The sequence below is a fragment of the Giraffa tippelskirchi genome, chromosome 12 (assembly GCF_054371585.1).
Source record: "Giraffa tippelskirchi isolate mGirTip1 chromosome 12, T2T-mGirTip1v1.2.pri, whole genome shotgun sequence".
In the NCBI taxonomy this organism is placed as follows: Eukaryota; Metazoa; Chordata; class Mammalia; order Artiodactyla; family Giraffidae; genus Giraffa; species Giraffa tippelskirchi.
Genome location: NC_137286.1, coordinates 50,694,734 through 50,708,677, shown reverse-complemented (window position 1 = coordinate 50,708,677; position 13,944 = coordinate 50,694,734). Strand labels below are relative to the sequence as shown.

The 13,944-nt window shown below is 45.2% G+C and overlaps 1 protein-coding gene across 6 annotated transcripts in view; it reads right to left on the bottom strand.

Annotated features, from left to right (window-relative positions):
• Nucleotides 1-13,944, bottom strand: part of SV2B (synaptic vesicle glycoprotein 2B) — a 266,204-nt gene that overhangs the window by 192,970 nt on the left and 59,290 nt on the right. The window contains exon 3 of one of the 6 annotated variants that reach the window (XM_081550465.1): nt 3,401-3,487. The exons of the other annotated variants lie outside the window; for them this stretch is intronic. The gene's annotated coding sequence lies outside the window, so the exon portion shown is untranslated. The remainder of the gene's footprint in view (nt 1-3,400; nt 3,488-13,944) is intronic. 6 annotated transcript variants of the gene reach the window in all.

The following is a 13,944-nucleotide window of genomic DNA, read 5'->3' as shown; positions in this document are numbered from 1 at the left end:
GGCGGATCACTGGTTTCTCCAGGAAAATCCTCATTCATCTCTTTTGTAGTAATTTAACATCTGCTAATTATTTTAGCAAGGCTTCCCTGGTGGCTCAGTGGTAAAGAATCTGCCTGCCAATGCAGGAGACATGGGTTCCAGCCCTGAGTCAGGAAGACCCCCAGGAGAAAGAAATGGCAACCCACTCCAGTACTCTTGCCCAGGAAATCCCAAGGACAGAGGAGACTGGCGAGCTACAGTTCAAGGGGTTGCAAAATAGCTGGATACGACTTAGCAACTAAACAACAAAAATTCTTTTATCACTTTCTTTCATCACCAAAAGTGTCCAGGTTTGGATGGTAATTTTTATATTCACCCTAATACTTGTTCATACTTGTCTGACCTTAATCTGTAGAATCCCACACGCCTAACTGGAAGATGCTTTCCTCCAGAGAGAATTTGTTTTTGCTTTCTCTGAGAACCAGGGACACTACAGATCAGGAATCATTTTAACCTGAGGTGGCAGCTTAAAAAGAGATCTTCGTCCCAGCTCCAGACTTACTCTCCCGGTTGCAGGGTTGACGGTGGTATGCGCCCTCAGGGGACCCTGCCTTTCCTTCTGGGTACCATGTGTGCATCCTTTACGGCCCCCAGTTCCCAGCTCAGATTTTAAGTCAAAGGTGAAATTTTTCTTGCTGTTGCTGTTATTTAAACTTGGAGAGAGGCTTCTTGGAAATTTCCCTCACTTCTTTTTGCTTTTCACATTTTATCGTGAAAATTTTCAAACATTCAAAAGTAGAGAGAATAATATAATGAACTCCCATGTACCCACCAATCAGCTTGAACAATGACCAGCTCATTCCAATCCTGTTTGATCTACACCCACTCAATTCTCTACCCTCTCTCCCTCCTCACACATACACGGATTGTTTTGAATCAAATCACATACATCATATGATTTCATTTATAAAGATATCAGCAGTGTCTCTAAAATAATGGGATACTTTTTAAAATAATTACTGTTCTGTGATCACACCTAAAAAATAGTAATAACTTGGTAATATTATTTTTTTAGTTTCTTTGTTAAATCATGATTCAAAGATGTTCCACATCTTGTAATTGGTGGTTATCACTTGTTTTTAATAATTTACATGTTCCCCAGACTATCGGGTTTTTATTCATCATATCTTATTTACTGGTGAAAATAGTTTGTTCTATAGATTTTTCTTTAGAGTATGTTCTGCTGTTTGCATTCCTATGGTGTCATTTAACATGTTCTTCTGTGCCATGTGTCTCCCATAAGTTCACAGGTGAGTCTAGAGCTGTGTGGTCAATGTAACAGCCCTTAGCTACATATGGTTACCTAAATTTAAGTTAATTAAGACAGACAGAGGAAGACAAATACCATACGATGTCACTTATATGTGAAATCCAAAATATGACACAAATTAATTTATTTACATAACAGAGACAGACTCACAGACATGGAAACAAATTTATGGTTACCAAAGGGGAAGAAGATGGAGGAGGGATAAATTAGGGGTTTCAGATTAGCAGATATGTAAAATATATAAACTGAGTGAAAGCGTTAGTCACTCAGTCATGTCTGGCTCTTTGCAACTCCAGGGACTGTAACCCACCAGGTTCCTCTATCCATGGCATTCTCCAGGCAAGAATGCTGGAGTGGGTTGCCAGTTCCTTCTCCAGGGGAACTTCCCAAACCAGGGATCAAACCCAGGTCTCCTGCATTGCAGGCAGATTGTTTACTGTCTGAGCCACAAGGGAAGCCTGTATTTTATAGTAAATTTACTATAAAATAAAGTAAAATTTACTGTATATAAAATAAATAAACAAGGTCTTACTGTGTAGCACAGGGAACTATATTCAATACCATAAAATAAACCATAATGGAAAAGAATATGAAAAAGAATATGGATATATATGTATGTATAACTTGCATGTATATATATATACATATTCTCTTCATTTCTTTTCCATTATACGTACGAATCACTTTGCTATATACCAGAAACTAACACAACTTTGTATGTCAACTGTAGTTCAATTTTTAAATTTTATAATTTAAATTAATCACAACCCAATAAATTCTAAAAATTCATTTCCTTAGTCACATTAGTCTCCTTTTCAGTTCTCAATACCCACATGAGACCAGGGACTACTATACTGGATGACGCAGATATAAAACATCACAGAAAGTTTTATTGGACATTGCTGCTCTTATTCTCAGATTAGTTTTTTCCAAAGCTACTTCACAAGCAATGGTATGGTATTTCTACCAAGAAGCACATAACATCTTGTCTTTTTCATCATGTTAGCAGACATTGGTGACCACTGCCTAGACTCAGAAATAAAGGGTGACAAAATTCCAGCTTTATCATTCTTTTTACTTATTATTCAGAATAACTCTATAAAAAGAAGCTGCTTTCCCTCATTTACTCTTCAATTGTCCTAAGCTAGTTTGCATAGGAAAGGCGAGGGAACTATCTAATCCTTTCCCCAGTTCTCAAAATAAGTTGGCTCCCTAAATCTTTTTTTAAGGGAATTTCCTTCTTTATTTTTTTAAATTTTCATTTATGTATTTTTTGGCCACCTCTGTCTTAGTTTTGGCATTTGGGATCTTCTGTTGCAGCACATGGGCTTCTCTCTAGCTATGTCTAGTGGGCTCTGTAATCTGCAGCTCGTAGGCTCTCTAGTTGAGGCAAGCTGGCTTAGCTGCCCCAGGGCATGTGGAATCTCAGTTCCCCAACCAGGGATCAAACCAGTGTCCCTGTCATTACAAGGCGAACTCTTAGCCATGGGACCACCAGGGAAGTCCCCTCCTAAATTCTCTAAAAGTGACCAACGAGGCATTTTATTCTGAGAATCATCATGAACCTGTGGGTCTAAACGTACTTGGTATGTTTGAATCAGTTGATGTTCTTAGCTACACTTAATAGCCTTATATGAATAGGTTTTCACATTTTTGCCACCATGTTTTTGAAACTAAATATTAGAAGTAAGACTTCTGAGTCTAAAGATAAATAAACACATAATTTGTCCACCATCTGATGCCTGACATGTGGCTACTCCTAGTTATTTGCTGAACTTTTATCCACAGTAAATCCAACTATAAGTTTAAAATAAGTAACAGTTTTGTGGTAAATGTTTTAATGCCACTCACCTCTTCAATCTCACATTGAGAACCACACAATTTTTGAAATGACTGAGCTGGTTGGATTCTGATACAAGAATGGCTTAAACACTCATTAGTAATTGGGGTGATTAGTCATTGGAGTCCGGAGGGGTGCCCCACCATCATATTCAAGTTTTCCACAAAATGATTTAAAAATTTTCCAGAACCAGAAAAAAAAAAAAAGAACATTCAATGAGATGTAGAATTTACCCCACCCAAATCTCTCACCTCTCATCTGGAGAAACCAAGGCTCAGTAATGACCTGATTTTCCCAAGTTGTCCAAAAACTGGTTTCTCAGTTGAGACTTTCATTCCCTGAAAATGAGAGATACTTCTGATTTCTTTTTTTTTAATTAATTAGTTTATTTTAATTGGAGGCTAATTACTTTACAATATTGTAATGGTTTTTGCCATACAGATCAACTTCTACACAGGATTCAACCTTTCCTTAAGGAGCAGCAGTTTCTTCCTGGTCAGGAGAAGTGGCCCACAGCCAGGATAGGAGGAATGACTAGTCCTTCCAGAGTCATCTCTCTTCTCCTTTCCAGCCAAACCTGCCAGTCTCCACTCCATCACTGCCCTGGATTCCTGTGAACCAGCTTCCAGATGCCTCTCAGCCCAGGAGAAGAACCAACCTTGGCTGCCACTGCTCCCACCTTCCCCAGGGAAAGAGGAAGCCATCCCTGCTCCTGGAAAGACAGACATGATGACAGCTAGAAAGGATTTGCCTACCAAAGCTCAGAGACTGTGGAAGGAATGCCTGCTCCTACTTCGCAGTCCAATCAGGACTCAGCGAATCTAGCCAGTGATGAAATAAAAGACGTAGGGGATTGCTGGCAGCTACCCACAAGATCCCTTATTCCACTGCACAGTTCCATGCCTGGGAACAAGCACCCCAAAGGGTTGGACCCTCTCACTGGTCTCTGCTGGCTGGGATCAACACATGGAGATGAAAGCTTTCTCTCCAGGGGCTTCCCTGGTGGTCCAGTGGTTAAGAGTCCGCCTTGCAAAGCAGGGGACATTGGTTCAATCCCTGGTGCGGGAAGATTCCACATGCCACGGAACAGCTAAGCCTGGGTGCCATAACTTTGAATCTGTGCTCTAGAGCTCGGTACCGCAACTGCTAAGGCCCACGCGCCTCAGAGCTCATGCTCCACAACAAGAGAAGCCACTGCAATGAGAATCCCGAGCACCACAAGGAAGAGTCGCCCCCGCTTGCTGCAACTAGAGAAGGCCTGCTTGCAGCAACGAAGACCCAGCACAGCCAAAAACAACCGACTAAATAAATAAAATTAAATAAAAAAGCTTTCTCTCCAAAAATATACCAAAGGTCCCTAGAGAGTAAAGCCCCACAACCTGAAACCTTGCATTCTGGAATTGTCAGGTGCATGAGCCCTGAATCAAAACTCCCAACAGCCCGCTGAGATCAGCCCACTCTCTTCCTACTTACTGAGGTTCACCCCTGAGCCGCACCGTCCACTGGTAGCTGCCTGAATGCCTTCCTGCTGAATTATCTCCAGAGAACACAGGTCACCCTTTTGTGTATCAGAGACCAGTGATTTACCCTGGGATTCCCAGATCCCTCAAGGTCTGTGAAGGTAGTGATATTTACAAAGTTTTCAAAACGTGATAGTTTATATTTCTATTCATAGCTAACTCTGAAAAAAAAAAATCAAAGTTGTGTGTAGGGAAAGAGGAGTTGAATATCTAAAAAACTGGCCATGGGAAAATGCATGAGGGTTCTCTCACCCTCCTGCAAGGCAGAGATTCAGAGCACTTCCTTCTGTGCATGGAATCGTGACATTTGCAGCAATATGGATGGACCTTGAGATTGTCACACTGAGTGAAGTAAGACAGACAGAGAAAAAGAAATATATGATATAGATTATGGATTCTAAAAAGAAATGATACAAATGAACCTATTACTAAACAGAAACAGACTCACAGACTTAGAGAATGAACTTATGGTTGCCAGGAGGAAGGATGGGGGGAAGGGATAGTTAGGGAGTTTTGGATGGACAGATACACATTCCTATATTTAAAATGGAAAACCAACAAGGACCTACTGTGCGGTACAGGGAACTCTGCTCAATATTATGTAACAACCTAAATGGGAGAAGAATTTGAAAAAGCATAGATACATGTATATGTATACCTTAACTGAATCACTCTGTTGTACATCTGAAACCATCACAACATTGTTAATCAACTAGACGTCAATATAAAATTAAAAGTTAAAAAATACTTCACAGGACTTCCTTGGTGGTCCAGTGGCTAAGACTCCATGCTCCCAATGCAGGAGGGCCTGGTTCAATCCCTAGTCAGGAAACTAGATCCCATATGTCACAGCTAGAGTCCACATGCCACAATTAAAGATCATGCAAACCACAACCAAGACCCAATACAGGCAGATAAATGAATTTTTTTTTTTAATTTCATGAGGAGGATCAAGAGGGTGGTGGATAGGGGGAATATGTGTCAAAACAAAATCTCTTTGGAAGGTAAAAGTGAAAATAAAAGGGGGGTTGTGGGGTGAGAAGCACCTGAGACAAGACAATCTGAGAAGAAAAGAAAACGGTTGAGTGAAAAAGCAATCCTCTACCTACGGATTACCATGAACGCCAGGGGTAGGGGAGGTGGCAAAAATAGGCCAGCGTTCAACGCTACCTGCTGGGAACCTACCAATGGTTTTTGGTGTAGAGCAGTTTTTGCTGCCACTATTGTTTTTATTGAGTTTGTTTGAGGTTTTTTTTTTTTAGGAAAAAAGAGGAGTCAATATATATCGAACACTTCTGTGCTAGGGATTGGGCCTGGCATATGATGTGTATTACTTCAACAGGATCACAAAAAGCAGATTTCAGTTCAACCAATGAGGAAAATGAAGTTGTTTAAAGATAAACAAAACATTTAACTGCAACCACCCCCCCCAGCTCCGATTGTTTCAAGAGTGGCCATCCTCGCAAATTGCTCTGGACACTGCCTGTTAATGTCTGACACCCTGGGGTCACTATTGAAGAGCACCCCCTTTTCACTCTGGTGTCTGGGTTTGGATATAAATTAAATAACAGCCCTAGGTTGCAGCTACATGGTTGCTCTGTCCAGTCCTCCAGGGATTTCCACAGGGAGAGTCTAGAATCAGAGCCATCCTCAATGGCCTCTTGCCTGAGCATCCTCAAGATAAAGGAGTTCCTGAGAAGAGAAGGAATCATGAGAAGAAAGTAGCAGAGAGGTAAGAGAAGAGTCCCAGGTTGAGAAATCGAAACACACCTGACTTCTGGAACTTTCCTGAACATCGTCGTGATTCACACATGAGCCTTTTGGAGCTCTGAGACGTGCAAAACCGCAGGTGTAATCGCAGCACAAGTGGAGGTCGCAGTGGATGCTTTCAAGGGATGGGACACCTGGCCGGCTCAGGACGCCCTCGAGGAGGAGGACAGGGGAAATTGAAGAAGCCCCGTCGTCATGGAGCCATGCCCTGCCCCGCAGTCCCTTCAGCCTGCAGATGGACACCTTCAGGGTTTGGAGTTCTGGCTCCGGACAGCAGCGTTTAGACAGTGCATGAAATCCCTGCCCCCACCTCCCACTGGGGCATGGTCTGCAGACCCTGACAGGGTCCAGGAAATTGACATCTGTGGGTTCAAGCAGGATGTCGAGGCTGCTGGAGACGTTCTATTTGTGCCTGTGTCTGAATAATTGAACACTCCCTCCAAAATAGACTATCATTAGAATTTGTCAATTCCTGTGCAGACAGCCTCAAAAAAGAGAGAGAAGGGAAGAGAAAGTTCCCACATATGTTGCTTCAGAGTAGTGGAACAGGAGGCTGGGTTCTGCGCTGTTCCTTTTTCTAGAGTCACAGCCCGCTGCTCACTGGTGCATCTGACCCCATGGAACTGCTTCCCTTTTGTGCATCCTTACCCCTAAACCCACGTCTACTGCAGCACCCACCAGATAGAGACAAAAGGCAAAGTCCTTACAGATTCACTGGGCTGTCCCCCCACCAACACTTACTCTGTGTGTGTGTGTATGCTCAGGCGTGTCCGACTCTTTGTGACCCCATGGACTGTAGCCTACCAGGCTCCTCTGTCCATGGGACTCTCCAGGCAAGAATAGAGGAGTGGGTTGCCATTTCCTTCTTCAGGGGATTTTCCCAACCCAGGGATCAAACCCAAATCTCTTGTGTCTTCTGAATTGGCAAGCAGATTCTTCACCACTGTGCCAGCTGGGAAGCCTGCTGCTTATCTTAGGTCGGGCCACATTCAGGTCACTTCTATGACCCTCAGTTTCTTCTTCTGCAAAACATGGCCTTCAGGACTTCCCTGGTGGTCCAGTGGCTAAGACTCCAAGCTCCCAATGCAGGGGTCCCGGGTTCGATCCCTGGTCAGGGAACTAGATCCCACATGCTGCAACTAAGATACAGCCAAATAAATAAATAACTATTATTAAAAATAACATGGCCTCCCTCATAGGGTTTTCATAGTATTAAATGAGCTAATTTCTCAAGGTCTAGCACACAACACAAGCCTGTCTTTAGTCTGCTGTTCCTTACCAGGCACTGACCTTAAATGAAACAATGCTAGTTTTCATGAGGTACCACAGACAGGCACAATTTCCAGCCCTGCATAATCCCACTTTCTTCCCACTGCTTAGCTTGACCATGCTCATCAGAAAACAAAAACAATCAAAAGAAAACATTTGTGTATATATACACTATATATATATATATATATATATGTACCTATATATGCATGGATTACATATGTACACACACACACACACACACATACGGGCTCATCAGCTCAGCCTTCAGTCTGGATGCTCAAATCAACTGAGCCCCATTTCTGCTTGTCAGTTTGTTGAGACCATGGTTAGTGCCTAGTTATCCCCCATGAGGGCTGTTCCAAACTTTTTCCATAAACCCCACCCACCTCCAAAACCTTCCCTCTTACTTTACCCCATTCACTGAGTCCCACAGCCTTCTCTCCAAACGTCTGCACCCTCCTCCCATCCAGGCTCTTTGCACACCATCACTGCCTAAAGACCAGCCCCCCACTGTTCTCAGCCCCACCTGCCCCCGTGGGTTCCCAGACTTGGCTCCATCCACCACTTCCTCCCGTGCATCTTCAAGGTCTTCCTTCTCACTTAGCTTTTATTCTGTAAAAATGCTCAAGTACCGCACATTCTAAAAACACTTCTTCCTACCATCTTCCTCACTAAGTCGATCTAATTGTCTCCTTCCTTCTTCCACCATCTTGAGAAATGTCTGGGTTCGCTGGCCTGTATCCCCGCCTGCATACTTGTTTCTTCACCGCTGGAGCTACACTTCTTGTTCTCAGGACTTGGCTGGCAGCGTCTTCTCCAGACCCACTGATTCTGTCCTAATTACCATTCAGGGGTCTCTTGTGGGTCCCCATCCTCCTGGATCCCCCCTTGGGCAGATCTCTCTCTTCTGGGGTCTGTGACACCAGCCCTCTCCTGGCTCTCTCTCCTTCCTCCCTGAATGCTCTCTCTCTCATCGCCCCCCATCTCTCTCTCATTCCGTGTTCATTATCCTCCACCTCCTTTTAACTTTTCATATTCATTTATTTGGCTGCACTGGGGCTTAGTCACAGCACACAGGATCTTCTAGCTGTGGCGTGAAGGATACAGTTCCCTGACCAGGGATCGAACCGGGGTCCCCGGCCTTGGGAGTGTGGAATCTTAGCCACTGGACCACACCTCCTTTTTATATGGGAATATTCCCTAAAGGTTCTCTCACAGCACTTTTCCCTTCTGTCTCTACTCTGTCTGCCTGGAAGACTATTCAACCACTTCCCGCACATCACATTTGAACCCTAGCACGTAACTCAGCCCTGCCTTGCCCCCTGAATTTGCCATCAGCTCACGACTCTGCCCACTAAGACGTCCACCAGCCTCTGAAATGCTCAGCTGGAATCCAGGATTCCTCCAGCAGCGCCCCGTCCTCCTTCCCAGTTGCCCTCATCCTGGAACTCCAGCAGCTGACTGCTCCCTCCTTCCTCAGTCCCACTTCCCACACCTCCCAGCCCTGCAATCTCAGCATCACGTCACCACAGGCCCTCTTTCCCCGTCCCCACCACCACCTAGGTTCAGGCACTGGCCTCCCCCAGCTGCCAACACAGCATCCACCACGTGGCCTCAGGCCTGCAGCCCCTCATCTCCCGAGTACCACCCCCACCCTGCTCCCCACCGTGGAGCCTCTCCTTGAATGGCTATTGACAGGCATTCCCTTTGCTGAGCCTTCCAAGTGCCAGTCATGAGCTAACCATTCTCCCCATATCATCCCATTCCACTCTCCCAAGACCCCTATGTGAGCACCATTTCTGCCTCCACTTTACAGCTGATGAAGTAGAGCCCAAGGAAAATCATGCTCGTGGGCACACAATTAGCGAAGAGTATAACCAGCAAACAAGCCTAAAACCACTTATTGCCTCCAATGGCAGACCAGATCAGACCAAAACAATTCCCTCCAAAGAAGCCTTGGTAGAACCGAGTGTATAACACAAGGAATTCTACTCAGTGCTCTGTGGTGACCTGGTAAACAGGAAGGAAATCCAAAAAAGAGGAGATATTCGTATGCGCATGGCTTACTCACTTTACTGTACAACCTTGTAAAGCAACTATTAGTAGTGTAAGTCGCTCAGCTGTGTCTGACTCTTCATGACCCATGGACTGTAGGCTTCCCAGGCTCCTCTGTCCAGGGGATTTTTCAGGCACGAATACTGGAGTGGGTTGCCACGCTCTCCTCCAAGGGATCTTCCTGACCTAAGGTTTGAACCTGAGTCTCCTGCATTGCAGGCAGATTCTTTACCACTGCCACCAGGGAAGCCCTATACTCCAATTTAAAAAAATAATAAATAAATGGTCCATGTCTAGGGGAAAAAAAAAGAAGCCTTGGGTGGCTCCCTGCTGCCTACCAATTTCCCCAGCATCAGAACCCCCAGGGCTCCCCAGGATCCCCATAGCCATCACACTGGATGCTCCATGTGTTACTTCCTTTGGCTTCTGTCCACCTCATGGCCACATCTGTGTCCTCAGATCATGTTCCAGTTCTGGGCTTTTCCCAGACTTTGGATGGCTTCACCATCTCACTTGGTTGCTCCCTCCTCCCCCCATGCCAGCTCCTGCAGACAAGGATTTCTCCTTCGTTGGCACACCCGGCACTTTATACCTTGGCCACAGCCTTTATTTCCACTGACATTACATGATGGTCGTGTACATGTTCATTTTCCCATTGCCTTGAGGGCAGATACCCTCAATGTACTTATTTCTGCATACGGCACATACCTGACCCATTGTTGTTGTCTAGTCGCTGACTCTTTTGTGACCTCATGGACTGTAGCCCTCCAGGTTCCTCTGTCCATGGGATTTTCCAGGCAAGAATACTGGAGTAGGTTGCCATTTCCTTCTCCAGGGGATCTTCCCGACCCAGGGATCCAAGCCAAGTTTCCTGCCTTGGTGGGCAGAGTTCTTCACCACTGGCCCAGGGCACATTAAATATTTGTTGAAATGACTTGATCCCAAGGGTCTCCCATAGAAACTGTCATCATGATTATTTCACCCCTGTTTGTAAAGCAGTACGATGAGACTTGCATAAGGCAATGTCGGGATGTCGTACTCAATTAAGTGGAAGATGGGGGTGGGTTCCAGACCCTGGCCCACTAGCTGGTCCGCTCACTTGTTCTGGCTCCGTGCAGAAAACTCACTGCTTACAAGCTGCCAAGTTAATTTTCAAGGAAAGAACAGAACAGCTTTCACATTCTGACACCTCCTCCCGCTCTGCCATCCCACCTTCTTGAGAACTGGCCTCTGAGGATGACTCACTGGTGGGAGAGGGTGAAAACAGCTCCCAGAAGGAGGCTGACAATCTCTGCTAGACAGAGCGGAGCTGCTGACAGCATGTGTCCCCGCCGGTGGAGAGGCATTTTCTCCGCCATCTCAGGTTTGATTTGAGCCCTGGGGATAAGGCTAAGAAGATAAGAGCATTCAGAAGTGCATTCACCTTCTTTTATCTGTGGAATATGCTCAGATACCTGAGGGATGCTTCTCTGTGCAAAGACCATCAAATGTCATTCTTCCCTCCCTCCACTCAAGTCTCCTTACAGTCCACAAAATGCAAGTCACTTTAATACATCTAATGAGAAAAAGAGAAGAAAATCTCAAAGAACCACTCCTGAATCTGCTTGGCTTGGCAGAGTTAACACAGAAATCCGGACTGTATCTCACAAGGGAATTATATTCAATATCCTGGGATAAATCATGATGGAAAAGAAGATTAAAAAAAAAAAGAAGGTATGTATGTATATACGTGAGTCATTTTGCAGTACAGCAGAAATTAACATAGCATTGTTCATCAAGCATATCTCAATCAATCAGTAAAAAGAAAGCTTGGTCACCGCCAGGACTATTTCTGCACTCCAGTATTCAGGGATTAAAACCTGAACTCCACTTACAAAGGCATCACGCAGAGCCTGGCACAACTCTTATACCAAAAGTCTCTCTCCTCCTTTTACTCAACTCACCCCACCTCCCCACTGGCATCTCAGCTCCAGACACACAAACACCCTTCTGGGCTATCCCTGGATCTATTCTATTCATCTGTTATGCCTCTGGCGTATTTCTTCTCTTTCTGATTCAAAGGTTATTTGTTCCACAGAAAGGGCTTTTCTTTTCCAAAATCAGAACAGGGTGGACAGTCTGCTTTCTAAACACCTACTGAGCCTTTCTTCTGGAAGATGATGCTGGACAGTGCTGCCAGCGTGAGGGTTTGGAGCAGAGAAAGCCTTTCTGGCAGCCTCAAACAGAGGGCGAGGCCGAACGAGTTTGCTCTGCATTGGGCACACAAAAGGCGCAGCTGATCTCTTTTCAGCCTGGCCTCTGCGCATTATTAGAACATCCCAGGAATGCTTAAATTTACCTCCCACTCTCCCCACCCCATCTCATGCACAGTCTTCTCATTTCTCTAAAGATAAGGCTAAGCAGCCAGGGGAAAGAAAGGTTGAGAACATCTCATGAGCATCTGCCATGCCCTCAGCTCAGAGTTGGGAGCTTGACATTCATTTGGTCCTTACAAGGACCCTCCAAGGTAGGTACGGTTATTATCCCATTGTATGGAAGGAGGAACTGAGGCAGGTTCAGAGAGGTTAAGCAACTTGCCAAATATCACTCAGCTGGTGATTGATGGAACTTAGCAGTTGAGTCCATCTTTCAGCTTCAAAGCCTAGTCTACAAGATTTCCTCTGTGGTCTACAGTACAAATGACCAGACTGAACTGCTTCAGAACAATAATCACACTTTCAACATCTCTATACTCCCCACAACACCCACCAAAGAAAAGTCACTCCATGTGTAATGGAAGAATCCATGTATGCATGAACAATTTAACAAAATAAGAAATCTGCCTACTTCCTTCTTAAGGTGGTCTGTACCCTGATTTGTTGATTAAGTTTTACACTAAAGAAGTTCAGAGAGACTCCAGAAAGCAAGGATTGTTAGCTTTTGAAACAAATAGGGCAATCCCTGGCACATTACATGAAGAAATAGACTTGTGTTCCCTGGTGGATGGGATGGTAAAGAACCCGCCTGCCAATGCAGGAGACTCAGGTTTGATCTCTGGGTTGGGACAATCCCCTGGAGAAGGGAATGTCAACCCTCCTCCAGTATTCTTGCCTGGGAAATCCCATGCACAGAGGGGCCTGGCAGGCTACAGTCCATGGGGTCGCAAAGAGTCAGACAGGACTGAGCAACTAAACAACATGCTTTCATTTCTACTTTCCTGCCACCTGGTTGGGCTTCCCTGAAAGCTCAGTTGGTAAAGAATCCGCCTGCAATTCAGGAGACCCTGGTTCGATTCCTGGGTCAGGAAGATCCGCTGGAGAAGGGATAGGCCACCCACTCGAGCACTCTTGGGCTTCGCTTGTGGCTCAGCTGGTAAAGAATCTGCCTGCAGTGTGGGAGACCTGGGTCTGATCCCTGGGTTTAGAAGATCCCCTGGAGAAGGGAAAGACTACCCACTCCAGTATTCTGGCCTGGAGAATTCCATGAACTGTATAGTCCATGGGATCGCAAAGAGTTGGACACGAGGAAACTATATTCCTTCTTATGATGGAAATACTAATGGAAATAAGTGTTGATGTCCCTGTCTGTTATATGGTGCAATGTCAATGATGGGGCTACTGGCCAAAATGGGTGCCAATCCCAGAAAACTACTCTTCCTCTGTGACCCTCAGTTTCCTGGACTTTCACATGGGTTATGATGACATCCCCACTGTCTCACCAGGTAGGGACATCCAACTTCAAAAATTAGACCGTGAAGCCAGTGCTGAGGCTGGGTGTCACTAAAGTGAAGAGCTGACTGTCATCCAAGAGTTTTCCCAAAAGTGAAGTCGCTCAGTCGTGTCCAACTCTTTGTGACCCCATGGACCGTAGCCTACCAGGTTCCACCGTCCATGGGATTTTCCAGGCAAGAATACTGGAGTGGGTTGCCATTTCCTTCTCCAGGAGATCTTCCCGACCCAGGGATTGAACCTGGGTCTCCTGCATTATAGGCATTGTAGGCAGACGCTTTACTATCTGAGCCACCAGCAAAGTCTTTCCCTAAAGGGTGCTCTTAACTCAGTAAGGATAATTGTGGGGGGATTTCCCTGGCAGTCTAGTGGTTAAGACTCCATGCTCCCAATCCAGGTTTGATCCCTGGTCAGGGAACTAACATCTTCCATGCTACATGGCACGGTCAAAAAAATAAACAAAGAGACACG